Below are 27,809 nucleotides of genomic sequence, written 5' to 3' on the forward strand. Positions count from 1 at the left end.
TTAATTTCTTTACAGGATAAATGGATGTTTAAGGCAAAACAAATAGCAATGTATTAGGGGATATTTAATATTCATGCAAGCAAAATGTATGATCATAATAGCACAGAGGAGAGGCAGGAAAATGGAAGTATTCTGTTATAAGGATCTTACGTTATACAAGAAATGATGTAATATTATTTCAATGCATATTATAACCTCTAGAACTATCACTAAAAAATAAATAAAACAAGAGATATAACTAAAAAGGCAATAGTTGATATAAAATGGAAAAATAGAAAATTCTTAACCCAAAGTTAGTAGAAAATGGTGAAATAAGAACAAAGAGGACATGAGATGAATAGAGAACAAATACCAAGATAGTAAACTCGAATCCAAACATATCAATAATTACATTAAATGTAAGTGATCTAATAAAAGGCAGAAATTGTTAGACTGACTACAGAAGATACAACTATGTGTTGACTACAAGAAACCTTCTCAAATTTTAAATATATAAATATATATATTTATATATATAAATATATATACATATATATGTAATACAAACATTGACTATAAGAAAGCTGGAGAGGCTATACTTGTATCTGATAAAATACACTTCAGAACAAGTGAATTACCAGGAATAAAGACGAGCATTTCAAAATCAAGGGCTAAGGAATTAGAAATCTTCACAACCAGCCCAACTAAGTGAACTGCCCTAAAGGACTGCCATTATCAAGCATCCCAACTGATTAGAAATTGACATATGGTAGATTTAAGCCTATTTGGACTCGAATTTAAAGATGAAAACAGATTGCATGCCCCTTTTCTGTTCCAATTCCAACTTCTAATATACCCATCTATGTTTGGCCCTCTTTATCTAAGTCTGGGATGACTACATTTACCTATCTCAAGTTTCATTTTCTCCTTCTCTTTTTTAATCCAATTGCTACTTCGGTCCAAGCAGTAGACCCATATCTTAAATTGAGTTCCATGCTGTCTTGCATTTCTTCTATGTTTGCACCTGTGGAAGAGCCTACAATCTGTCCACCAATAAAATTTGGCCAACCCTCTTCCTTCAATAACAGAACTCCTGTCTTTTGTCTGTGAATATTGGTATCCAGCTGAAGGTTGGACAGGCTATGTGGCCATGTGACTAAGGTCTGTCACTTCCTGGTTGTGCTTTAAGGGAAATGATGCATGAGCCCCATTCATTTGTACTCCTTCTACTGGCTGAGAATCACTTTTGATAAGAGGTCTAAGATTTTTATTCTTGTTTAAGCAGTCTATTGACTGTTTCTCTTTGTAATAACAGCGTAGAGTAAATTCTAATATAGTACCTCTTTAATTTTCTTTGCCCAAGAGAAATTGGTAATTTTGTATAGCAAGTCAAATTTCTCATGTGATAGGGATCATTTAAAGAAAAAAAAACTCAGAAAATTGCTATCACTTTTTAACTGAGGACAGGGACTCTGAAAAGAGAATCCTGCCCCTACCTCCCTACTTTAATGCTTGCCATCTTTATCCATGATAGAATCAGTTTATGTCTTAAAAACACAACAGCTTATTGCTAGTCTTTAAGGAAGTGGAGACCCTCTAGGCATAGATATTAAATGTAGTTTTGCACTAACAGAAAACAACCAACATGTATAGATTCAAGTGCTAATTTGTGTGGCATGGATGAGTCCTTCATTCTTCTAAACCTCCACTGGTTGTCTAATCCATGAAAGGGGGATTAGCAAGCCTGCTCCGATACTCTTAGGGTTTTTTAATCACCTAATCATTTGTCTCACCCTGAACCCAGCTTCTTCTGGGCCACAGGCTTTATGGTCTCCCAGGTTCAGCTGATCCTATTTCTAGAATTTTCCTTTTGTTTTTATGTTTTTTGGTTTGGGTTTTGTTTTTTTCTTTCAGTGGCCACAGTGGAGACCCCCTGCAGCCCTCCAGTCTCTGTATGTTAGGATTAGAATACTTAAGATAATGGGAAGAATTGGATTGTGGAACACTCAGAAAAGCTAATTTGAGTTCCTGCTATAAAGTGATTTGAATCCTTCCAAACAACCAGTGGTATTTGATATTGAATATGTTGAGCCTGCCAGCCCCTATGTAGGCTACGGCCTACCTAACCCCTGGAAAATCTCTTCTCATGATAATCACTATCTCAGATTAAAACTCAGATTCTCAAGGGGGGCTGTTTAGTACCAACATGTTACCTTACTTAAGTTAAGCCATGTCTGCTCTGGTGTCTGGATAGAGAATAATAACCAGGATTGTGTGGAGACCCATCACTTTGCTTTCTGCGAAGCTGCTTTATCAGGAACAAGCCCCAGGGTGGCATTACTTAATCAATAGCAGAGATGTAGAGAGAGAAAGAGAGAGAGAGAGAGAATTCACAATAAACTGATTACTGCATCTGGTTTCCTATGAGCAGTTGCAAGACTAGTGAAAGTCCTCTAATCTCATCAAGCAACCAGACAGATTGATTTTGAGTTCATTAATAGTTGCCGGGGTGGATGAGACAGAAAAGAAGATGGGAAAATGAATGCATTGTTGGTATCTACACCTTTAACAGAGATCAAGAAGCTCTTAAAAGCCACTTCTGGCCTCTGAGAGCACTGGGCCTGCATGTCTGGTCCCTGGCCTAGAGTCAAGGTCAACATCCAAGGCCTCGGAGGAGGGCAGAGGACCTAGGAATAGGATGTCATGTGCTTTTAGACTTGTCTGCAAAGCATCCAAAACTCCAAAACAAAAAAGAAAAGACCGAGTTATCTGTCCCAATATTTTGTTCACAGAATATCAAATAGCTTTCCATCCAAATGTTTGGCACCATACAGATCTACAGAGGTATTTTAGCAAACCCAAAGTTTCTTATCAGCCTTATCTGCCAAAGGAAAAATGCTGGAACTGTACCTGAGAAGGACATCAAATAACAATAAGTCAATTCGATTTGGGGAGCAGGTGCTTCTAACTCTATTCAGAATTGGCAGAGGATTCTCTCTAGGCTAACCTGTCCCTCTAAGCTCCTTTTATTCCTATACCTGTCACCCAATATGCTAATGATCTGAAAGGGCTAGTGACTCACCAGAACGTGTTTATTTTAATACAAATGCCTTGTTGCTTTATATAAAAAATGTATTCTTTGCAGGTTGTATACAAATTGATTCAACAATAAAACACACGGAAATGGGCAGGTTTGCTTAGAAGAATACCAATCTTCTAACCAACTCACAACATAGCAGGTTGTTAATATTAATTTTTATATATTGTTCTCTCTCTAAACCATCATAATAATTTCCTGCTAATGTGAGTTTCCATCGAAGGCAAGCAAAACACGTTCCAGACAGGCTCGGCTGGAAGTGTACAGCAACATTCTACTAGGCAATGGTTGTCCACGTGCCCTCTTTCCTTCCTTGTGGTATGAGGTAACTTACGAGAATCCTTCATTAACTGCACAAATATTTGCTGACTGCCTATTATGGTCTACATATTGAACTATTATTAGTGATATAATGCATGCTTGTGTAACATGGTCCCTCATCTCAAATGATTCAGGACTTCTCATGGGGGTTGGGAGGTATGCTTTGCGAGGACCACAAAGTGTCAATCATTTAGACTTGAAAAGTATGGGCTGATAGAACTTAGAGGAGTAGGACTTGCCCTGGGAAACAGGGAGATTATCCCAATGGGACCAACAGCTAAGAAGAACCTGAGGAGAAAGAGCGGGGTCTGTTTGAGGAACTCTGAGAAGCATGGCAGGATTTAGGGAGGAAAGCAAATATGTCGCAGGAGGATATGGGGCCCGGTATGTGCACTCAGGAATGCTGCTGTTGTACTCCTAAGGACTGTGTGTGGATTTAGATGATCCTCAGAGACCAAGAATGGGCCTGAAGACATCCTCACAGAGAACAGACAGATTTAGGTTTAGGAAAGATCATGTTGACTGAAGAATATGGAATCCATAGGGCTGGAGGGCTAAGAGGACTATGAAGAAGATGCTGTAGCCATCATGGAGATGGACAATTATGGGAATAGTGCACATGGTGTACGTCTTTAATCATCCACCCTTGAGCCCTGTACTCCCTACAGCATGGTGTCCTGGGCAGGCTTTATCCACCCTGACTCGGCTCAGTGAAGGAGCCCTGTCGTCAGACCCTTTCATGATCCCATTAGCTAGACTCTGTTAGTGAGGCGGCAATTTTGCTCGGTCATAAAGAGGTAAAGACAGTAATAACAACTGTGAAACTCAACCAGGTGTGTTCTAAATCTTCTGTGAAGTAGACACAATTTTTCCTTGTAGAGAGGAAAGTTTGAGATAAATAGCAGAGAATCGGTAAATAATTCAGCCTATGACCTTGATGCTTATTGATTCCTGCAGCTGTTTATCTTTCCCTAGGCTACCCAGGAAAAAAAAAAAAAAAAAACCTCCGAAAAACAATTATCACTTAATTATAAAATTGCTTGTCTTGGGAGAGCCTTCTGGTTGGTTGCTGAACACTCCAAGGGGGTAAGTTAATCTCTATAAACCACCCAGCCTGACTGAAGCTGCTGCTTAAAATTCCTAACCACAGCCTTCATTATTCTCTAGTATGGATGAAAAATCAAAAGAAGGAAGAAAGAAAGAAACACCCACATTTTCTTCTCATTTTCAGGCACTTAGGATGTTTAGCCAATCAGATGACTTGAATGACTGTCTATTTCTCACCTATGGGATTTGAATACTGATGGATTCTGATCCTGAGGGTGCCAGATGTGGTACACAGTGAGCACTTGATCCGTGTTAGTAGCACTGGAGGTGGCAAGAGTTACTCAAGTTGTCGCGGTAGTGATCCTCAGATTGGGCTGCAAGAGGAAAAATGAAAAGGATAAGATTTTTTTTTTTACACAAATAATTTCTTCTTTAACCCTAGCTTGGATGAAAGGTAGGGCCCTAGAGCCAGCCCTGGTTCTCACCATCTAAGGGGATGGGGGTTGAATTTCTCATCACTAGTGTCACAGCCACTCTGAGCCGGGGGTTTAACCATGCCAGTGGGGTAGGTGATAAACTCTTAGACTGGCTTTGCCCAATTCCTTTATATTTATTTTCTTATCTTGGTGATCATTAAAAATGTGTGGTTAGCAAACAAACAACCCTATTATAAATAGGCAAAGGACTTAACCCGACATTTTTCCAAAGAAGATACACAAATGGCAAATAATCACATGAAAAGACGTTCAACAGCACTAATCACTAGGGATGCGCAAATTAAGACCACAGTGAGACACCCCTCTGGCCCATTAGGATGGCTTCCATCAGAAAAAGAAAGGAAAGAAGGAAGGGAAAAAGAAACTCCTAGAAGCGTTAATAAGGTTGTGGAGAAATTGGAACCCTGTGCCCTGTGTGTGTATAGTGGTATCGCCGCTACAGAAACCATCATAATGGCTAATAGGGTTAAAATAGAGTTACCATATTGCCATTCAGCAATTCCACTTTGGAAAAAGAATTGAAAACAGGGCCTCAATATTTGTACATTTGTGTTCAAAGCAGCATTATTCACAATAGCCAAACGATGGAAGCATGCTGGGGGTCCGTTGGTGGATGAATGGATTTTAAAAATTGGTGTACATCATGGAATATTATCCAGCCTTAAAGACAAAAGAAATTCTGGCATCTGGTATAACATGGATGAACTTTGGGGATATTATACTAAGTGAAGAAAGTCTGTCACAGAAAGGTAAATGCCATATGATTCCACTTCTCTGAGGCTCCCAGGCCAGTCAAATTCAGAGAGGCAGAAAGTGTAACAGTGGTCGCCAGGGGCTGGGGAGAGTGGGGAATGGGGAGTTGTTTAATGGGTATAGAGCTTCAGTTTTACAAGATGAAAAGATTTCTGGAGATTGATGGTCCAACACCGTGCACGTACCTAACACCACTGAACTGTACGCTTTACAGTTAAGATATAATGTCATGCACATCTTACCACACTCGAACATTTTTACAGACTGCTTGGCTAGCTTTGGGAAAGGGAAGCATATTCAGCAGGAGAACACACAGACCCTGGAACCCTATCTTGGCTCCTCTTTCCAGAGCTGACTTTCTGGAAGACCTCCAGCAAAACACCGAACTGTTCAGTTTACCCATCTCGAAAATGCTATCCTTATCTCAATGAGGGGCTGGGGGTTGGGGGAAGGTGTTCAAAGCAAGAAAAGTGTCCGATGTGGCATAGAGACCAGACTCCTGCCTGTACACAAGCCAGGATGGGAAATAGCAAGTTGCACACTTACTTCTGGCAAAGGATATCTGTTTCTGTGGGAGTGTTGTCTTTCTTTAGCACCTGCTACGTTGGCACACAGGTAACCTCACGACATCAGGGGAGGGCCATGCCGCTCCCCTGCCATGTAATTGTGCAAAGTCTAAATGTGGAATGTGAATGCCTATTCTGTGGCTTCAAGTCCGGAGCACATGCTATGGTCTCTACCTCTCACCTCCCCTCATGATCATTTCCCACGTGTAGAACACCTTTATTTCTTTCTGTTGAGTCTCCACATTCTACCCAGCCTCTAGACCTGATTCAAATCTTTCCTCCACTCCCAACGCCTTCTCTGAACCTTTTGCAATATCATCAACACCCCATTCTGACCGTTCCCTCCTCCTATCCCTTCATTTCCTCCATGTCGACCCCTTGATGAGCACTTTGGCTTTCTTGTAGTTCTTCAAATCCACCAGGCACATTCTAAACTCTGAGGGTAGGTCCTTGATGTTTTCTCTGCCTAGGATGATGTCCATCTGAGTGATCTCCTTCAAATGTTTCCCCTGGCTTCTCTGCTTAACATGTTAGCCCATCATTCTTGCCCTTGGAGTCCCCATCTGCTTCTGTATAGTTGGGGTTTACTGTTCACCATACTTACCACCATCCCACGTATCAAAGTTTTGCATATTTACTTCTGCTCTGCTCATGTCCACCCAGGAGAAGGTAAGTTCTATGAGGCCACAGATTTTTTTTTCTATTCATTGCCATGTAAGGGTCTGGTGCATAGTAGGTGCTTAAATAAATATCTGAATGAATGAATGAATCCCTACAGTTTATATAGAACCTCGCACATAGCTATATGTAACTTTGTCTTTTTTATTTTCTGTCCTGAGAAACAATAGCCTATGCAGTGTTAATTGTTGTTATGCAGAAAAAAGTATCATCCTACCAATCTAATTTGGGGAAAACTCAGCTAAATAAAGTCACATATATTTTTTTCCTTCAGGGCTTCTGAAATCCTTTTGTACTTTGATATGTCAATGTGCATGGCAGAGCTTTAGGGGACAGGAGACCACAGACCACACTCTCCCAGGGGTTTGCACATTCAGTCAACATCGGAGGGGCTTCTGCTCAGCAACTTGGAAATGCTATGCTACATGAGTGAGCTCTGCCTGTTGAATTCCCTCCTCTTCTCGGCCTCAAGTTCTTGACTTATTTATGGTTCAGAATGGGATTCTCACTAGTGTAAGGCTTGCTTTGATGATAGGATTTCAGTTTCAAAGAGCTACTCTTAGTTCTGCTTTATTCCCATCCACTCAAGGCTGCTCTGTTCTATAGGAACACTACTTGTGTCCCCATCAACATGCTCATCCTATCTGATAATCAGGAAAGTTGCTTAAAAGAGGAGGATCCTGAGCTCAGTAAAACCAGAAACCTCTAAACCAAATGTAGCTCCCTGCCCTGCTTGCCAACTGCAGCAAGAAGCAGGAGTTGATGGGAAGAGTGACCATGAACCAAGTGAGGGGCATATTAGGATTTGTGCTCTGCTTTTAGATGGGAAGCCATTGGAGATGCATGAGATCCATGTCTGGAACTATCTCTGGAACCACATAAGCAAGAATGCCGAATGTGTATACCTGAGAGCCAGAGCTGACTTCCACGCTCCCTACTTCAGGAGAACCTTGGGATTGGCCTTGGATACCCATCCCTGCCTAGCCTCTCACAGCTGTTGATTGCAAGCCCACTAGGTGGCAACCTCATGTCAGCTGTAATGAAGAGAGGCAACATCTAACAGAGACGAGATTATAATCAATTAACATTTATTGAGGGTTTACTATGCATCTGACACACTTTGAAGCATTTGGCATGCATAATAACTGTGAGATACATATTATATCCTTGTTTAACAAATTTGAAAACTGAGGCTCAGAGAGGGGAGCTAATTTGCTCAAGGTCACACAGCTAGGTCCCTGGCTCTAAGGTAAGGTCCACTATAGCACAGTGGTTATCTGAAAGAGAGTTTGAAAATAGAGTACCAAAGCTCTAGGCCACCAGGTTGGCAAGGAGTGGAGAAGGGGGTGGATAACACAGAAAGCAGTGCTTGTTCACCCAGAGGCTCCTTAAGGCTAGATGAAGGCATGAGACCTGACTCCAGAAGACAGAAGGTGACCGGGAATAATTTCAGGAATTATATCAATCTCTGGTGGGAAAATCCTAATTTTGAGGAAGGAGACAGGAAGAGACAGACGGGTAAAGAAGAGTGGGTAAAGAGTCTTCAAGTTTCCGTCTTCTTCAGATGACCCATTGACCCTTCCTTAGTGTCGAGCACGGCCCCAATGCTCAACATCCACCCAGTAGGGATGGTGAGAAAGAAACCAGCTCTTTGGAACAAGCATGAGTCTTAGGATGAGTGGCATTTAAACAGTCCATCTTTATTTGTTGGATTCTCGCAATGTGCCAAGGCCTTGATTGGGCAACACAGAAAAATGTAAAATGGCCTCCAACCCCAAGTGACCTATGATAGAGTTGGAGGAATGGGAGGAGAAGTCTCACACGAATACCTAACACTGGTAAGACAACATATGGGAAATGCCAGGAATGATAAATACTTCAGGGCTTCCGAAAAGTGTGTCCAGATATTGAAGGAGATAGTCAAATTTGAGCTAACACTGGCTACACCAGGGACGATGAAAGCAACACCCGTAGGAAGGCATGGGAGGAGGATGAGGAGGCAGTGGGTAGAGTCACTGGACTAGGTAGGGAGCTTACAAAGAGACAAGATGAGGTGAAGTCAATTTGTGGTGGCATTTAATGCTCGCTCTAAGAAGTTCAGACTTTAGCTTCTAAGCACCATAGATTTATAAGCAGGGGAGCCGCAGATCCTAGGGTAGAGTTTATGAGCTCAGAATGATTGCAGGTTGCAGACAGGATGGCCCAGAGGGAGGAGGCCGGGAAGCAAGTGGGGAAGTACTTGTGGTGAATGCAGGTCCTTTTCACCTACTCAGTCTCCATTTCCTCTTCTCCTGGGAACTGCGCCAGAGCTCTCCTGTGGGAATCCATCTCATCGGTCTCAAGCTCTGCGCTCTGAGTGGGACTGATGCCACCTTCTATTCCCTTTCTAGAGACGAATGCCTGACCCAGACCCAGCCAGGCAGAAAGGTCCTTTCCCCTGGCCTCATAGAGCGGTTAAAAACACAAGACGTGCCTCAGGTTGGTCCAGTGAGAATCCACCCTTGCATTTTTCCACAATCATTGAAAATGAAGCATGTGCTCTGCATTATGTTTGTCAACTGGAGGCTAAAGCCCTGGAGGGCTGGTGGCTACGTTGCCCATACTGGAGAGGGGAATAAAATCTAACCAGAGGAAAGAAGAATCAAGAGATGGGAAGAGAGAGAGCTAAAGTGACTCAACCCCTGGGTTCAGCCCTGGCTGATATGTGGCCTGGAAAAAAAAAAAAAAAAAAAGTAAACAGCAGAGGGTAGAGATTGCCAGGAAGGAGAGGGAATGGTGCTCAGGATCGGCCTCTCTGACAAGGTGACTTTGTGGGTCTTTCTCGTCTTATCTTCTTGCGAGCTCTCTACCTGGCCCGCTGGTCTACACTGCAGGAGACAGAGGAGCCAGCAATGTGGGAGTCCAGAGGAAGAGCCCTCCAGAGACAAGGAAGGGCAGAGCAGAGCCTGTGGCTGGGATGTGCCCGGCATGTTTGAGGAGCAGTGAGAAGGCCAGTGTGGCCTGAGCCAAGCTAGCAAGGTGGAGAGCGATGGGCCAGGGGTCAGGTCATGGAAGGTTTTGTTGTCCCTGGAAGGGAGCTCGGCCTCTCCTCCCAGGATGAGTGGCAGCGATTAGGGAGCTCTGGGTTAAGCGGTGACATAATGCGACCGATGTTTAAAAGGGTCACTCCACTCGCCCTGCGCCTGGGAACAGAAGGAGGAAGGGCGAGGGTAGAAGGAAGGGGAGGATTTACAAGGCCATAGACCCCACCACCACCCCCACCACCCTCCGCTTCAGCCAGTACAATTTGAGATCCGGTCTCACGAAAGGGAGTCAGAAACAAGGGCCTGGGGTTGGGTGGCGGCCGGAGAAGGAACAGAGTGAGGCCTGGACAGACAAGCCCAGAGGAGCAGTGTCACCCAGGGAAAGAGGCAGGAGACAGGGCTCATGGGCCCCGGCTGGGCCCGGCAGGAGGGCGGCACAGGGAGCCCGGGCTGCAGCACCGGGGCAGCAAGGTCACGGCCCCGCACCTGCACAGGAGCCCAGGCCCAGGCTGTGCGGCCTGTGATGCCCGGGTGCGCTGAGGCTCTGGAGGCCCGGCCGGTCCTGGCAGGAGCAGAGGAGCGCGGCCACACGTGTTCGCAATGCGGGCTGGGGGGGGGGGGGGGGCGGCTCCCTCTGCCCCGGCCTCCCAACTCTCTTCTTTCCTTGCTCTCGCTCCCCTGGGAGCGCCCAGAATCAGGCGGAGCTCAAGTGTCCCTTTGAAGGGACCCTGGGCCCCGGGAGGGGCTGCGGCCTAGCGGTGGGTGGGAAGATGACTGTGAAGCCACAGTGGGCTCCCAGCTGGGGCCCCTCCACCAAGGTGGGAGCCCTCCCCTACAGAGACCAAACCAGAAAGGGATCCCCCTTTTAGCAGTTCCCAGGTGTCCCCCGAGGAGGCCACTTCCTCAGTTTGTCTTTGGGAGAGAGGACGTATGGCGCTGCCCCTCTCTGCCATCCTGCCACGGCTTGGCTTCTGCTCCCAACAGGTCCTCCAGAGTCACACAATTGGCGGCAGGGCTGGGACTGGAGCTGAGTGTCCCCAACTCAGGGACTTCCCCAACATGCAAGTCACCGTACTTCCTCTCGTTCGCTCTGTCTGTGTGGGTGCCTTAGCACTCACCTCACTTGCAATCATAAAACGCCTCCCCTGACAAGGATCATCCATCCCAACAGGCTCATTTTACAGACAGGAAGACTGAGATCTCAAAATGTGAGGAACTGGTCCATGATCCCAGAGGGGACCGCACGGGCGGCCTTATGGGAGGTTGGAAGCCCAAGGGCCCTCATGGCCCACCTGGTGAGCCTTGGTCCAGCATGTTCTCTAGAGAGCAGGGGCCGCTGCACGCTTCTGTGCCCACGGCAGGCACACGGAGCCTTTGGCACAGGCAGTGCTTAATAGGCAGATTTTTATTTGGTAAGAGACAATGGTAAACATCTGGGCCTGTGAGGGATACCAGGAGTAGGGGCCACGGGCTAGTTTCCTCTCCAGGGAGGTGCGGGAGGTGTACAAGACAAAGGGGCCTTTCACATGTTTTCCTGGACCATGATCTGGCTTCTTCTAAGAAGGACAAGGAGCAGACGTGGGGTAGAGTTACGGAGCAAGGTGGCTGGCTGGCAGTCCGGAGCAATGCCTCGCTCCCTAAGCGACATTCAGCAGATCCTTACATAGCTACTCTAGGCCAAACTCTGAGACAGGACACTGGGGGCAGAGTACATAAGAAGGCCTGGGATAACAGGTGCACGTTCAAAGCCAGACTCGGGAGTCTAGTCTACGTACCACGTGAGCTTTCTGATCGTCAGTCCTCCCCCGCCCCCCCCCCCCGCGAAAAATGGGACTAATAAGCGCACCACCCTCATAGGACTGTCATCGGGATTAATTTAGCTAACGGATATTAATTTCCGCCAGGTATCCAACTACAGCAGAACCTCAATAAATGAGCATGCCTGGTGACCAAAGCAATAGTCGAGAGCAGCTCTATACAATAGAACTTTCTATGACTGGAAATGTTCCATATCTGGGCTGGCGAATGCCATAACCACCAGCTGCAGGTGGCTGTTGAGCAGTTTCAGTGTGACCAATATACCCGAAAGCTGCATTTTAAGTCTTACTTAATTTTAATTGTTTTGACTTAAATAGCCATGGTACTTAGGTTTTATACAGCTTGTGGTTCCTGTACCAGTCGGGACAGGCCTATACACTAAGAAGTACCAGAGGTTAAAAAAGAACGGGGAAGCGTGGTACCTTCAGGCAACGGGAAATTTATTATCCAGAGCTGAAAAGAGATGACCCATCAAGCCGCAAAGAGACACGGAAGATCCTTAAATGCGTGTTACTAAGTGGAGGGAGCCAGACTGAAGAGGCCACAGACCATATAGCTCCAATTATGTCACATTTAGGAAGAGGCAAAACTATAGAGGTGGTGAAGAGATCAGAGGTTGCCAGGGGTAGAGGGAGGGAGGGATGAATACGTGGAGCCCAGAGGATTTGTAGGGCAGTGAAACTGCTCCCTGTGACACCATGATGGTGGGTACCTGTCATTAGAGATCTGTCAAGCCCCACAGAATGAACACCAAGAGCGAACCCTCACGCAAACGATGGATTTGTGACGGAGGTTCATCAGGTATGGCAAATGCGTCACCCTGGTGGGGGGATGCCGACCGTAGGGGAGCTGCGGGTGTGCACACGCAAGGCAGACACTGGGACCTCCGTGCTTCTGGCTCAATTTTTCTGTGAACCGAAAATGGCTCGAAAAAGCCAAGTTAATTTACAATAAAGAGTGATGTGGGAATGCGTTGGAGAAGCAAGATTTGAAGTAACTCCTCAAGGATGGGTAGGGCAGGGATGGCAGGAACTGGGTTTGCAACGCCCAGCGGGTCTGGGGCTGTGAGTCAGACAGAGGGTTTGTATGGGAGACAAGTGGGAGCCAGGCTGGAAAGTAACTGGGAAGTTTGAATTCCACATTAAAGAGCCTAAAAGGTACCAGCAACCAATTGAGTCCTTGAAGATTTTTCACACAGGGACTCAATATGGGCTTATCCACAAAAAAAAAAAAAAAAAAGAGAGTTAGAAATATCAATGTCCTAAATACACGTCTTTTCCTGGACTTTTAAGTTTTTTGAGGGTCAGGTCCACCATGTCCTTAAGTTAAATCATGTGAGGTTCCTGCTATCACATCAGGAACTCAAAAGTGCTTAAAACAATTTAAATCAAACAAATTGATAGCTTAGCTCAGGATCATGCTGCTTTACAAGAATCTTCCATTATCAATGTGGTATGTCCCATATTGCCTGGAAAATTATGGGCTTTTAGGGACTCCTGCTTGATGGATTTGTCTAAATGTGTCTAAAAGGAAGTGCACAATGGAGACCCCATCAGCACTGGGGACTCAGCCTTCAGAATGCTTAAGTATCAGGAAAAGATTTTCCTTTGTGCTCTCCTATGGTGCACTATCTTCAAAGGTCCCCAGATTTATTATTTCATCAACAGATCGGAGAGGGGAGTTTGTATGAGATCAAACAAACACAAGTACTATGGGAAGGCTGGCAGGTGATAGTGTATAAATTGCCCGATGGAAAATGTCAAAAGTTGACATCAGAGCAGTGGGAGCGGGGGGAGCGTACGGGACACAGAACAAATGACTGCGCCTTTCTGAGAGCCAATTCCTTATACAGTCCGGCTAATGCACTGCAAGAAGCTCGGGGCTCAGAAGCCCACTGAGAATCCACTGAAACCCATTAACTCAAAATATATCCTTTAGAAAAAGTTTTAAAAAGCATGTCTTCGTTTCTACCCCTGTTCTCGTTTCTGTCATCTTCACCTTCTTCCTCGGTCTCTCTCTCTCTCTCTGTCTCTGTCTCTCTCCCCGTCTCACGCACAAATGTACACACTCCGGTGTGCATCCTCTTTGCCTACGCTGCGTGTGGCGCCTTGTGTCTTTTCTATGGCATTCTTCACATCTGCTTGACCAATCTCTTTCTTTCTTTCTTTCTTTCTTTCTTTCTTTCTTTCTTTCTTTCTTTCTTCTTTTCTTTTCTTTTTTGTTTTTTTGATGTTGCTGGCCTGAAGACCATCCTTTTTTTTTTTTGTATTTTTTTTTATTGGAGTTCGATTTGCCAACGTAGAACATAACACCCAGTGCTCATCCCGTCCAGTGCTTCCCTCAGTGCCCGTCACCCAGTCACCCCATCCCCCCGCCCACCTCCCCTTCCACTACCCCTTGTTCGTTTCCTGGAGTTAGGAGTCGCTCATGTTCTCTCACCCTCTCTGATATTTCCCACTCATTTTCTCTCCTTTCCCGTATAATCTCTTTCACTATTTTTTATATTCCCTGAATGAATGAGACAATATAGTGTTTGTCCTTCTCCGATTGACTAATACCCACCATTTGCTTCAACATGGATAGAACTGGAGGGTATGATGCTGAGTGAAGTAAGTCAATTGACCAATCTTTCAAGGGTAGTGTCTTTATCGTTAAAGCACCTTCCAAGGTAGAAAATCATATGCCTCTTGTCATTGCCGGAGCCTTACAGACTCAGACACTCAGATACAAGAAAATGAGTTGAAGTGTCTCCTACCAACATCTGTGCTCATGTCCTGAATCAGTTTTCGTATCGCTGAACGAGAGGGCAGCAAGCAGTTATGGCACATTGAGCATGGCCTGAACGATGATCTGTGCTCTGTGCCTATCAACTACTTCCCCGCCCCACCCAGTCTTGGTTCCAATGCCAGCTCCTGAGAGCGGGCCCTTCCTGACCACCCAACCTAAAATAACCACTGCCCTCTGGGCAACTCTCTACCCCCTTGCCCTATTGTATTTGCAGCACACTTCACTCCTTGCCACCAGAACGCATATTTATTTCCTTGTCGGTAGCCTATCTCATCTGGTAAGATGCAAGTTCCATCACATTTTTAATTCTCGGCAGCAAGGTAAGTAGTGTTACAAATTGCATTTTCCAGATGGAGACACAGTAAGACTAAGGGACATCACGAAGGTCATGCAGCTACCAGTTCCAGAGCAGAGATCGCACCCCGGCCTGCCTTTTGCTCCAGAGCCAGTGCTCTCGACCATAGCACTTACTGTCCTCATGGCAGTGGGGTATGGATTCTACGATTTTGTGTTTATATCCAGTGGAAGTCAGGTTTCAAGGGGGCTTTCACGTAAAAACCAAAATGGCCTGAAAATCTATTGGTTCCCAACCGACCTCCTCTACTCTCTTCTTTCCTAGTGAGAGGTGCTAGGGAGTGGCAACGAATTCTAAACCCCTGTAAGATATATCCTATCAGATTTTCTCAGAATGCGCATTCTTTGAGCACAGAAACCATGTTATTTGTAGGCAGCACTATGTCTAGTGGCTAATGTCACATGGAGCTTAATCAATAATCTAGTTACTTTCATTTCCATGTTTCTGTGAGGTTCCTAGACTCTCTAAGAAGACATAGCTGGTACGCTACCAGAGGCCTATAAATGTCACGTTACTGTATTTCTCAAAATCAGGCTTTGCTGGAAGCTCCCAGGTGCCAGTCTCAGCAGTTCAGGCCTCCTCCTTCCTTTCCACCATGTGATAGAATCACGCAGTGGGCCCAATCCTGGCTGTTGCTATTGCTGCGGCCATCTGTGGACACTGCTGCCCAGAACTGGCCCAGGGCCTGATTAACCGCCACCCGTCTCGGGGGCATCCTGCTTTGGGCAGACTTGGGTATGCTCTTCGCGGCAGTCTGCCCTGTAGAATCCAGCTCTTACACGTAGGCAGGCTGAAGAGCTCCCGTGTCCAGGAACGTTCCAGTGTATCCCTGAACATGAGCCTTCCACATCGGCGCCGCGATGCAAATAGACCGTCCGTGCCTTCCTCTTTAGGGACAACCCCACGCCACCCTCCTCCACAAAACAGTGCAAACGTCATCCTGCCCTCCTTCTACCAGGGTTAGGTGGGAAAGGAGAGATTCCACTAAGTTACATTTTTTTTTTAATTAGTTCAAATCATTACCAATAGTGTGTGTATTTGATTCATTTACGATTACAAAGATCCCATTAATTCTCTTCACATCCTGACCATTTGGACTCCCAAATCGGTACCATATTTGGCTGACAAATACATCTGCTATGGCCAAGAAAGAAGAAAACTTCTTTTCCTTCCTCAGATAACATTAGGCACGTGATTTCTCCTGGGACCCATCTTATCGCACTGGTTGCTTCCCCTTGATGGCTGGCGGTGCCCCCGATAACCTTCAGTGAAGGAGAGCCCAAGGGGGTAAGGGTGCAGGGGCAGGCTCCCGTGGTGCTCCTGCAACTCAGCGCTAGCTCACGCTGGTGCCTCACTGACGCTACTCACAAGTTATTAACAGCTGAACAGAACTCCAAACCTTCTGTTCCTAACACATTTCTAACACCTTCCATAATCCACAGTTGTTATCAAAAGGCATTTGCAGCTGTGAGGAAAGGTGGGTGGGCAGGCTAAATAAATTAATAAAGAGTTTCCATGTAGAATGCTCAGCTCAGTACAGCTTGAAGCCTCACCATGACCTGTCTTGGACTAAAACAACCTAGAAGGTTTCTTTCCCCTTCCTGCCCTCATGCAGGAGAACGGACGGCTAATGTCAGTGATGTGATATCGCATCCAGTGATAGAGCACCTACTGCACACAAAGAAATAGCTTGGTGTTCGTGAAGAGACAAGAAACAAATCAGGAAGGTGAAAAATCATGTAGAATGGCCCAGATCCCACAGCAGTGATTCTTAAACATCCTGAACATGTAAAGTGCACTACGGATAATGAACAATGAGCCTGTGTTAGAGGGGGGACTTCAAATCCAACAAAGGCAGATTTGCTTCAATCCTGCCATCTACCGTGTTCCCACTACACTACACTCTTTCTTGCTTTTGAGCATTCAAATGGTAGGAAGAGATTGAACATTGGGGGCCTAATCATTGACTGCACAGAGGAATACTGAAAAAGTAGCTGATCCTTCTCCAAATGGCTTGCAAATTTCTGAAGATCTGCTTGAGAGTTTCTGGTAGATTCTAAGATTCGAGTATCATCCAAATTGGGGTGTCAAAAGCCGGTGAATAATTGTGCCAAACCAACAGTGGTTAATAAGGTTGCAACCAGCCAGCCATCTACACAAACATTTATTGAGTATTTCCTCCACTTCCTCTATGGCCGGTACCGTGGTAGGCACTGAGGATGAATCGATGACTGAGATCTGTTCCCTGCTTTTGAGATGCCCATGGGCTAGTGAAGGAGTCAGAGAAACAAGCAAGTAACTTTTCTATGGTATCACGTAAGATATCATCGTGGGCTGCCTGGGACACTGTGGAAGGCAAATGGAGTGTACAAGAGAGGAGGGGGTTAGGAGAGATTTCTTGAAAGAAGAGATCCTGGGATGAGTCTTCAAGGACAGGAAGGCATTAGCCTGATAGAGAAAAATAGGATGAAAATTCCAGGCAAAGCGGATAGCGGGTACAGAGGTTTACGGATGAATGAGGAAACCAAGAGCATGTGAACATTTCCCCAGCTCTGTGTGGTTGCAAGAGAAGGTGAGTGTGGGAGTGGCAAAGAACGGGTCTAACTCGTATTAAGGAGTCTTGGGAGACACGCCGATGGATTAAAATTTAATCCCGAGGTCTGAGAGGGAGACTCTGGAGCATTGAAAAGGGAGATGTATGGACAGATTTATAATATGGAAATCACAGTCTTACATAACCAGACAGCAGAGACTGGGTAAATGGATGGAGGGAAGAGATGTGGAGACTGAGAGCAATGTTTAGGGACCACTAGAAAATTTTAGGTGAGAATTGATAAGGTCCTAAATTCAACAGTAGCAATAATTATCAATGATGAATATTTGGAAGTATTTCTATTCTTAAGAGTGGTTTCCTCTGTTGAGAATGAACCATCCAGAACACCACTAGTGGCGCTAATTTCACCATAATTACAATGTTACTACAACTACTAAAATAATGAACTCACCTGGAAACCTAACCAATGTACACAGGTTTTTTTGTTTGTTTGTTTGTTTGTTTTTCTGACATTTCTAATATCAGGAGAAAGGGCTATTCTTTTGTTTATACCTGTAAAGTCTCCTATTTAGTCCTCTTCAGCTTGAATTAGGAGCCAGTAAAGACACTTCTTTTCTAACAAATAAGGGACCGTGAATTTTTTTCATACTGAGATATGAATTGGCTTAACATGCTGTTCTTTCTATTTTCTTCCTCTTCTGTTACCCCCCCCCCCCCCCGTCAACCAAGATTTAACTTGAACTAAAGATGGACCCTCTGATCATAGAGTCTTTGCCATGGTTGAAGTCAAAAAGAGAAGAGTGGGAAATAGGTCTTCCAGACCCAGGGCCAAACTGGACCAGAGAAGAGCTTTACTATCAAATCAGGCCTCTCTCCATGGCTTTGTCACGCAAGTGACCGTCCCTCAGCCAGGGAGTGTACAATAGGCCCTGCCCCAGTGGGAGCACCGCGTAACAGAGACCCCGTGGAGTCAGACAGATCTGCCATCCAGTCTTGGCCTGGTTTCTTGCCTATCATCACGCGGAAGCAGAAAGGCCTGGCTGCGGTGTGTGTGATGAGCTCACATGCGCGATGCACCCCGCACGGAGTCTAGCTCAGGGTTCCTTAACCAGGGGCAGTTTTGCCCCCAGAGGACAGTTGGTGATGCCTGGAGACCTTTTTTGATGGTCTCAACTGGAGGCGGGGGAGGTTGCTACTGGCATCTAGCATGTAGATAGCAGGTGCTGCTAAACATCCTCAAACGCACAGGTCAGCCTTCTCCAAGAAAGAATTATCTGTCCAAAATGTCAGGAGTGATGGGGATGAGGAAGTCTTAGGTAGCTGGGTAAACATTTCTCTTAGCTCCTCCTTCCCACTCTCCTAAGAGCAAGGCCTCCAAGAGTGCAGATTAAAGGGAATGCTCCCCTCTGGCTGCTTCTGGAGAGATTAACCCCTAGAATCCTCCCTGCTGTCTTCCCCACCTGGAGGGAATGCCGGGGTTGTGAGAAGTGGGCTCATTCAGGCTCCAGGCTGTCTGCTTTCCCCTCCACGAGGATTTGAGTGAATTGTTTGCCCTCTTGCTGGCCTTGCAGGACTGTGCTTTCTGTCCTCCCCTAGCTACCATCCTCGTCATTTCCTTCCTCCCTTCCCCACTGCACCCCCCTCCCCCCTGCCCCAAGCCCAGAGATGACTGTTTACTGACCACAGAGCAGGTGTGTGTGTTCTCGGCAAACGCTCCTAGGGACCTTTGAGGGACTTTTACTCTTTCAGATTTGTAAACCAGCTTGTAAAACGGGCTGCTCTGATTAAGAGGCGGACTTGCAGGCTGCGTGGGAGCCCCTCCCTGTCCTTTATCCCTGTCTGTCGACACAGTTGGTACCAGGTGGCTCTGCACCTTTCTAAGCAGGCATCCTCCCAGTGATGCTGCCTTCCGGAACAAATAAATGCAGACCTGTGGAGAGAAGAAAGGAAACAAGCTCGTCTTCTCCTCCGGCTCGCTCTCCAAATGCATGGAGGCAGGACTGCATGTGCGTGCAGCACGCAGTAGCCACGGAGGCCGAGTTCCACGCACATGCCAGAGGGAGAAGAAAGGTGTCTGTGCAGGATGCTCAGGAACAATGCCAGTGCCAAAGGCAGCCTGGCTCCTGACTGGGCGGGTGGAGGGCCTGTGGGGACTAGAGACCAGGCACACGAAGAGCAGACCCCACGTCCCTCCAGGGGCCCCCGCTGCCCCTCTAGCTCCTCTCTGCGGTTTGCTGCGCAGCCTCCGTTTCCCCCCACTCATCCCCTAACCCTCAGAATCAAGCAAGTGGTGATGCACACTGCTCAGCGTCCCTATCATCAGCCCCAGATTTGCCAGTGGAAGGCCTCCCCTCCGTCCATGTGCTGACCAGGGGACCCAGTGACAACGTGCCTGAGCTGAAGGGGCGGCGCAAGGGACATGGGTGATGGAGCAGGGACAATCCAAATCACAGGCCCGCAGCTTCCTTCCTTTCCTCATCTCCCTGGGGGCACAGGGGTAGGCAGGAGGGGGGGCGGGGAGCCTCTCGTCAATCCTTCTCACTCCTCAGTTTCAGGAGCTTAGCTGAATCAGGCTTCAGTGCAAAGAAGGACCTAGAAGACTGCCCCCTGCCACACCCCCGCCAAAATGGAGAAAATAGTATTCCTGACATACCCACGGTCGTCCTAGAAGCCCCTTTGGTTAAGATACGACCTCTTGATCTGTCGTTTCCTGTAACATTTTGATGCCACCAGGATTTATTCCAGGGCTCGGAGCCCGGGGAAGTCAGTCCACGAAGACCCTCGGGGTGACCCCACCCCCTCTGCGCCCTCCCTGTGACCGAGGTGGAGGGGGCCGGGGGTCCCCCACCTGCCGCTCCTTTTCCAGCCTGGAGAGCTTGCCAAGCTCAGGCCTCCCGCCGCGTGAAGAGCGAGCTCGGAGGCCGAGCTGGGGGAGCCAGCCTGGGGGTCGGGGGGGACTTGCTGCAGGAAGGCTTGTCTGAGGGGAAGAGTCCTAAGGTTGAGTGGAAATTATCCAGGTGACAAGGGAATCAGGGGAGAAGAAATGCTGCCTGAGGGAAGAACAGGAGTAAAGGTGACAGGCCCTGAAACCACATGGGAGGTGCTGGGATTCCTAAGCACTCAGCAAGCCTGGAATCTAAGGCGGGGGCAGGCAGTGGAGACCTGGGAACCTGAGAGTGGGGGGGCGGGGGGGCTCACGGAGGGCCCTGCCAAGACCTTAGAGCCCCGAAGGGTTTACATTCCGGGAGGAACCGCGCAGAGGCACATTTGAGCTGGATCACTCTGACAGCCTGTGCTTGTGAGCCTGTGTGTGCGTGTGTGTGTGAATGGGGCATGTGGGGAGAAACGTGAAACATGGCTTTGTCTCCACGTGGAATTTGAACGCCTTAGATTTATTGGTGACACATGGGGCTAGTGTCTGAATCACAGTGCACCGATGTAGGTGTGTAAGGAATACATCTTTTATAACTCATCTTAGTTTCTCATTCAATTTCCCCGTGTGACCAGGTTGCTAGAAAACCTTACCCTTCATCCTTTTGAAGTGCCTCCCTCCCGTGGGTTGTGCCAAGGTTTGGGGGTGCTTCAGCAAACCCAGGTGAGTGGCCGGACCACCTCTCCCCGCAGGTTACTCCCGTACACCCACGGTCCTGGCCGGGGCGTGTGACCTGTCTGTTTGGGGCGGAGGAGAGATAAAGGGGAGAAACTGCTGTCAACACCGAAGGCAGCTTACTCCACCAATTTTTTTTTTTAAATCAAGCAAATATGTATAGCTAAGGGAGGGACACCAAGACCTTATGTAAGATATTATCAGAGCCTGAACCGGGAGTAACACAGAAGGAACACAAGAAGAGGACTCAAGAAAATTGTAAGAAGCAAAATAAATAGGAGCTGGAAAGCGATGACAAGTAGAGGGTTAGAGAGAGGGGCTCTGGGCTCCTGGACCCCCCAAATGGCGAAGTGGCACTAACAAAGCTAGAGATCATGGCAGGGGCAGGAATGGGGTAGGTGGATGGGGAGCAGGGAAAACAGACCCCGTGGGGACAGCTGGGTTCCAGGAGCCTGACACTCATTCAGGAAGGTGACATCATGGGGCAGCAGTCCTAAAGCTGCCCACCAGACGCTCGCATAGCAAGCCCAGCTGGAGTCCAAGCCACACCTTCAGGCGGTCTCTCCCTCACGCCCAGACTCTCCCACCGCGGGGTCCCCCAAACATTTGTGTTTATCCTTCGACACTGACTCAATTGCATGTCTTTCTCCAAATGTTTGTGCATATGTTTATACATTTTTTCCTACACACAAACATTACTCCTCTCCCCTTACACTGCAGCCTCCGTCAGGACAGAGCGGCTCCATCCTCTGGACCCCGGGGAGCCATCCCCATGTAGGAGACCCGGGGCGCAGGAGCCCGGGTGCAAACACCGCTGTGTGCTACGCCAGCCGGCAGATCGTGAGCGGGTCACCAGCTTTCTGAGCATCGGCTCCCTTATTTGTAAAATGAGAGCAATGATACCTACTCTAATTCCCAAGGGTGTTACGGTGATCAAATGACATAATGCATAGAAAATGATTCTTTAAATGGAATATGTTGCTCAAATGTAAATTAGCAAGTCACCTTTCCATTACTTATCTCTGTCCTGCTTCTCGTCTTTCTTTTGCTTAGCAACCCCTCATCCTGAGCATCTAAGCACAGAAAACCATCTTTGGGAAAGGAAGGTTGTGAGTCAAGAAGGCTTGGAGCTGCAGAGGACAGGGGTGTGAGGAAAAGAACTGGGGGGTCGTGCTCAGGAATACGCAGTGTTGACCCTGTGATCAGAGCCAGCGATGGAACTCAGCCGTCACAGCCAGAGGCCCCAGGCTCTGGACTGAGACCACCACAGAATGAGCATTGTTTTCCCTTTTTCACTCTTGGCAACGTGGTGGAAAATGGCACCTGCTTATCCCCATTCCAAGCCCAACAAAATACAGCTTTCATCATTTGATAGTGTACATGTACAGCCCATGCAGAGGCGCAAAAATCAATGTGCATTGATTCCTAAGCTAGGAATTCATAAACTACTTTAAGGTCATGGATTGATTTTTTACTTTCGGTAAAAAAAATGTAAGACTCCAGACCTTTCCCTTCATTTCGGCCGCCTCACTCATCTGCAGGGACGCACACTCTTACACACATGCCTCACCTGAGTGTGCCCTGCCTTCCCTTGTTCGGTAAAACCGGGAGAAGCACTTAGATACCCAGGGAGAGGAAGAGAGGTACTTAAACACTCCTGCCCGCTGCATCAGAGCCCCCTCGTTCTCACCTAATCCCTGGATTAATCAAATAATGGAACAAATGGATTTGAAGGATGACACCACAGAAATGAGCATAGTGGTCAAAACTGACTCATTAGCATTGGCCAAATCAAAGCTGGGCAGCAAGAGCTCAGTTCAGAGCTGAGGGCAGAGGCTTGCTCAGTGCTTCCCCCGCCCCCCCCCATTGATCCCGCTCTGGTTCCGGGGGGGGGGGGGGGGGGGGACGAGCACTTGAGGTCACATCCAAAGGTGGGCACCAGAACCAGGGGAGCCTCCTCATCACCTGGACCTCGGTGGATCCACCTGACAATTGAGAAAATATGTGCCTCGTGAGGTGGTTACAAAGACCAAATGCGATCAGAGATGTAAAAGCACTGTTTAGACTGTAAAGCATCAGATGAGTGCAAGATAATTATTACTCCAGGGACACAAATCTTCCTCACTTATAATTAGAATCAAAAAGTTTTCAAGAAATTCATGAATGATATGACTGATGGGGTCACTGTGAATTTTTTTCCTGCCTCCTTTTTTTTTTTTTAAGAAAAAAACATTTATTTTTACTCCGGTAAGAAAACCGCACATAAAACCTACGCTCTTAACAGATTTTGGAGTGTGCAATGCAGCGCGGTGATGCCCAGGTGCCGGAAAGGACAGCGGATCCCTAGAACTCCCCCTTCCAGCCTCCCTGCAATTTCCTAGGAGCTCCTTTGCAGCTTCCCCTCTGCCCCCTTCCCCAGCCCCCGGCAACCATCCCACCCTGAGCTTCCAGGAGTTTGGCTACTTTAGGTTCCTCCTGTGAGTGCAACCCAGAACTGCCAGAGTATTTATCCAAGAGAATTGAAACCAGCCTCAAAGAGGCGTCTGCATCCCAAGGTCACTGCCAAGCCACTGAGGAAGGTCTAGACGGGGAGAGGACCTAAATGTCCACCCACTGATGAACGGATGAAGAACAGGGACCTACACCTGCAGTGGAATATTATTCAGTCTTTAAAAAGAAGAAAAGCCTGCATATGCACACCCTGGATGAGCCGGAGGGCATTATGGGAAAATGACATAAGCAAATCACAGAAGGGCAATTTTTTTTTTTTCCGGATTATGCTGAGGCTGTCCAACTCTGGAGCCCTGCAGCACTGGGGCGCATCCCGCATCCCAGCCTTGCTTGGTCGGCTGCCACCCGCTTTCCTAACCGTCCTAAGCCCCGGGTCTGGGTCTCAGCAGCCCTGGGATGGGGTGGGGATGGGGTGACCTGCACCCCGGGAGGCCGTGGGGAGCGCGGGAAGCGGTGCCCGAGGCTGCACGGGGAGCCCCGCTGCGGGCTGGGGCCTGAGCTGGGCCGCCTGAGGACGTGGGTGCCAGTCCTTGCAGGGCAAGGGGGACCCGGGCCCGACCCCTCCTCCCGCCCCGCCCCCAATCCTAACCCCCACCCCCACCCCATCCCCGCTCCCCCTGGGGGCCACTGGCTGTCTCTGCGGCTGCAGGGCAAGGGGGACCGGGGGCCAGCCCCCCCCGCCCCGCCCCCCTGACTCCCCCGCCCCGCCCCCTGAACCCCCCGGACCCCCCCCCCGCCCTCCCGGACCTCCCGCCCCCGCCCCGCTCCCGCCCCCCATGACCCCGGCCAGTCCCGCGCAGCGGGGAGCTCCGTCCGGCTGGGCTGGTCTCGTGCAGGCGCGGGCGGCGGCTGCTCCATTAGCTGCAAATCCAGCTGTTCCGACGGCGCCGCCCCCCCCTCCCCGGGGCCGGCAGACTGCGGGGTTGGCCACCGACCTGCCGCCAGCCCCGCGGGCCTCCGCAGCACGCCAGGCTCCCGCCGGGTCCTCCGAGGCCTCCTTACCCCCTCCCCCCGGCGGGGCCGGGTCGCGGGGGGGGTGGGGGGTGGGGGCGGCAACTGCAGGCACCTGCACCTGCACCTGCCCAGGGGAGGGGGCGTGTCCTCAGCCCAGGCCCCTGCTGGGGGGAGCTCAGCGGCTGCAGCGCCGGGGTGGGGGGCGGGGTCCCAGGGCCTGGGGGGGAAGGCGTCCTCTCCAGAGCCCGCAGCCTGCGCCGCCCTGGGGGGCCTGCGCCTCCGGACCCCCTCCCTGCCCCGCCTGGGTCACCCCGCGGTTCGCGCCCCCCCAGCAGCTGTGCTCCCCCCCCCCCCCCCCCCCCCCCCGCACCCCGCAGCATGAGGGCCTGAGGCCGGGACGTGCAGTCCTAGGCTCCTGACCCCAGGGCAGAGAAGGACCGCGAGTGAATGGGCGGTGACCCAGGGAGGAGAGGGCGCTCCTCCAGCCAAGCAGTGGCATCCTGCTGCCATCAACACGCCTAGACGTGGTGATCACCTGTGCACACAGCCGGGGGGGGGGGCTCTTCCCTTCCCTTCCCTTCCCGCACAGCCTGGGGGGCCCATTCCATCTCCGACTTCTACGTGAATGTGAGGGATTGGGGTAAAGGGGAGGCATATGCAGGAGGACAGAGGACCAAGGAGTTACTTACCCTTGTGTCCACCCGACTAGCCTGTTGACCCCCTCACTGGGGGGACCTTCACTAGGGCCACGTGGAGGGACAAACCCCTGAACCCAAGAGGCTGGCATCCTGCGGTCTAGTAAAGGCTTGACGCACAAGGAAGGGCGCAGGGTGGCATAGTAGGTTAAGCCTCTGACTCTTGGTTTTGGCTCAGGGGGTGATCTCAGGTGGTGAGATTGAGCTCCACGTAAGGCTTCCTGCTCAGCACGGAGTCTGCTTCAGTTTCTCTGTCTCCCTCTGCCCCTCCCTGTCCCCATGTATGTACACTTGCTCTTTCTAAAATAAATAAATCTTTAAAAAAGAGAAGGAAGAAAGGAAAAGGAAGGAAGGAAGGAAGGAAGGAAGGAAGGAAGGAAGGAAGGAAGGAAGGAAGGAGCTGCACATGTAGGATGTGTCTAGATGCAGCAGAGAATCTAAGGCAAAGGGGTTCCAAAGGGGGCCCAACACCACCAGCTGAGGCCTCACCTCAGGCCTTAAAAACACAAAGTTAATCCCAAACTACCTTTCCCTGGCTGCCTTTCAGAAGGTGGGTGCTTCAGAAATACCAACTTTTTAAAATGTGTTTCCTTGGAAAACATGATGGAGGAGGTGAAGGAAAACTCTCTCTGGACTGGGAGATTGATGGGCTGCGCGGTTACGGCTCTGGGGTCAGTTACTGCTTCCCGTGCATGTCACAGTGGGTCCCTGGGAGTCCTGGGATGCAAAGTCACGCCTCCCCCTTCCCCACTTCTCTCTCCCCATCCAATGTCAGAGAGACCACACAGCACACAGAAACACCCAGAACCTACTGGGCTGTGCGCCAGATGTCACCAGCTCTTGGCCTGTCCTCCCAGGCAAAGAGACAATCGCCGCAAAGTCAGTTATGTCTTGCGTAGTTGGAGCAAAGGCTCCTACGGTGAAGCCCTCGGGGCTTGGCCGGCCGATCTCCTCTAGGGTATCGGGTGGGCTCCTTTCTCTCACCCACTTCAGCATCCAGCACAGACTTGCCGGGGCTGCTTCCTGAAGAACATCGTGGAGCTCTGGGCCCTTCCTCTCTGCTACTGCCAAGTGCTCCCCACAGACGTCCACAGAACTGGGATTCCTCAGGACGCGAGTCCAGCTCAGCCTGAGGCTAGCAAGAGGCTAAGATCCTCTCACAAAGTGCCTGGAAAAAGACAAGTGTGAAATCTCTGTCTTCTTAGCTTGGAGCACGATCCTGGCTCTGGTCGGGGCCTGAGCAAGTACCTCTCTTGTGGGGAAGAGGCTCGCGGTGGAGTGGCGTGGGAAGATGACCAGAACCTGGAGTGGTCAGGGCTCTACAACAGAGTGTTAGAAAGTTATTTTTCAATGCACCAAAGAGACCCTTGCTTAAAGAGTTGCTGGGGACCCCTGCATCTGTCCTTGGCATCCTTAGGATGGTTCAGTCCCACACCCTATTCGGCTCGCCTCTGCCCTCCTTGAGGTTCCTGTCCGTCTCCCCAGGCAAGACCAGTCCCCTCCTGCTCAGCATCTCCCGAGCTCAGTGCAGTGGTGCAGACTAAAGGAAGCACCTTCTGCCTCTCTTGCCTCCTCAAGTTGGAAGTTTGCTGCTGTTTTACTCAGCTCTGGGGGCACCTAGTCTTGTTCTACTCCAATGGATTTATTTCCAGGAAGAGGCCACGGCCCACAGGAAGGCCTTGGGAAAGCCAGGGAATTGGACACAAGACGTAGCCCAGGATCGTGCAGGGAATTATCCGAGGGAAGTGGGCTGGAGCTGTCCCCAGGAGCTTCGAGCCCCAGGACGCCGGAAAGAAATCTCAAGGCATAGACGTAAGACCAGAGTCGGAAAAGTTCCAGAACAGACAGTCTAGAGGGTGGGGGGGTGGGAAACAGAGGCTATTCCTTTATTGGGCTGTGACCTAATGATTTTAGGTGCACGTCGTACCCCCATCCCGCCTTTACCCCCAGCATGTCTAGGTTGTGCTGAGTCTCCTTAGAGAGACTATGTGGGGAGGGGCCTTTTTGGCAGCCCAGTAATGACAGCGCAAGAACCTTCCTGTTTTTTTTTATAAAAAAATTTCTGGTGATTCTCTGTCCCTCAAAGGCAAATTTCCTAAACTGTCCCTGGGTCCCAGGCTAAGAACGGCTGATGGGAGCAGAGCATCCGGCCTGCTCCGACCTCCTGGATGCTACACCCAGGGGCGGTGGCCCAGAGTCCTCGGGAGGGAGGCCATGAGGGCCCAGCATCGTTCTGGGGGTGGGAGCTGGACCCTGGGGGAGCGGGCGCCCCTGGGCAGTCAGGGGTGGCTTGGCGCTCGCGGGGAGCCGCCAGGTAGAAGAGGTGCCGAGGACGGAGCCCTCGCCCCAGCAGCGGGCCCCAACTTCCTGCCCTCCTCCCTCCCCACTGGCTCCTGGAGATCCTCCAAGGACGGCAGCAGGCACCAATGGCTAATTGCTCCGAAATAGCTAGTCTCCATTTCAGGGTGCTGCTTGCTTTTGCTTTAGTAGCTGGCAAATGAATCCTCCTCGGGATTATAATAACCCCGGCCTGGCTGCGTTCCCTGGAATCTTGGCCCCTTTCCCTG

This window comes from Vulpes vulpes, chromosome 12 (genome assembly GCF_048418805.1).
Source record: "Vulpes vulpes isolate BD-2025 chromosome 12, VulVul3, whole genome shotgun sequence".
Taxonomy (NCBI): Eukaryota; Metazoa; Chordata; class Mammalia; order Carnivora; family Canidae; genus Vulpes; species Vulpes vulpes.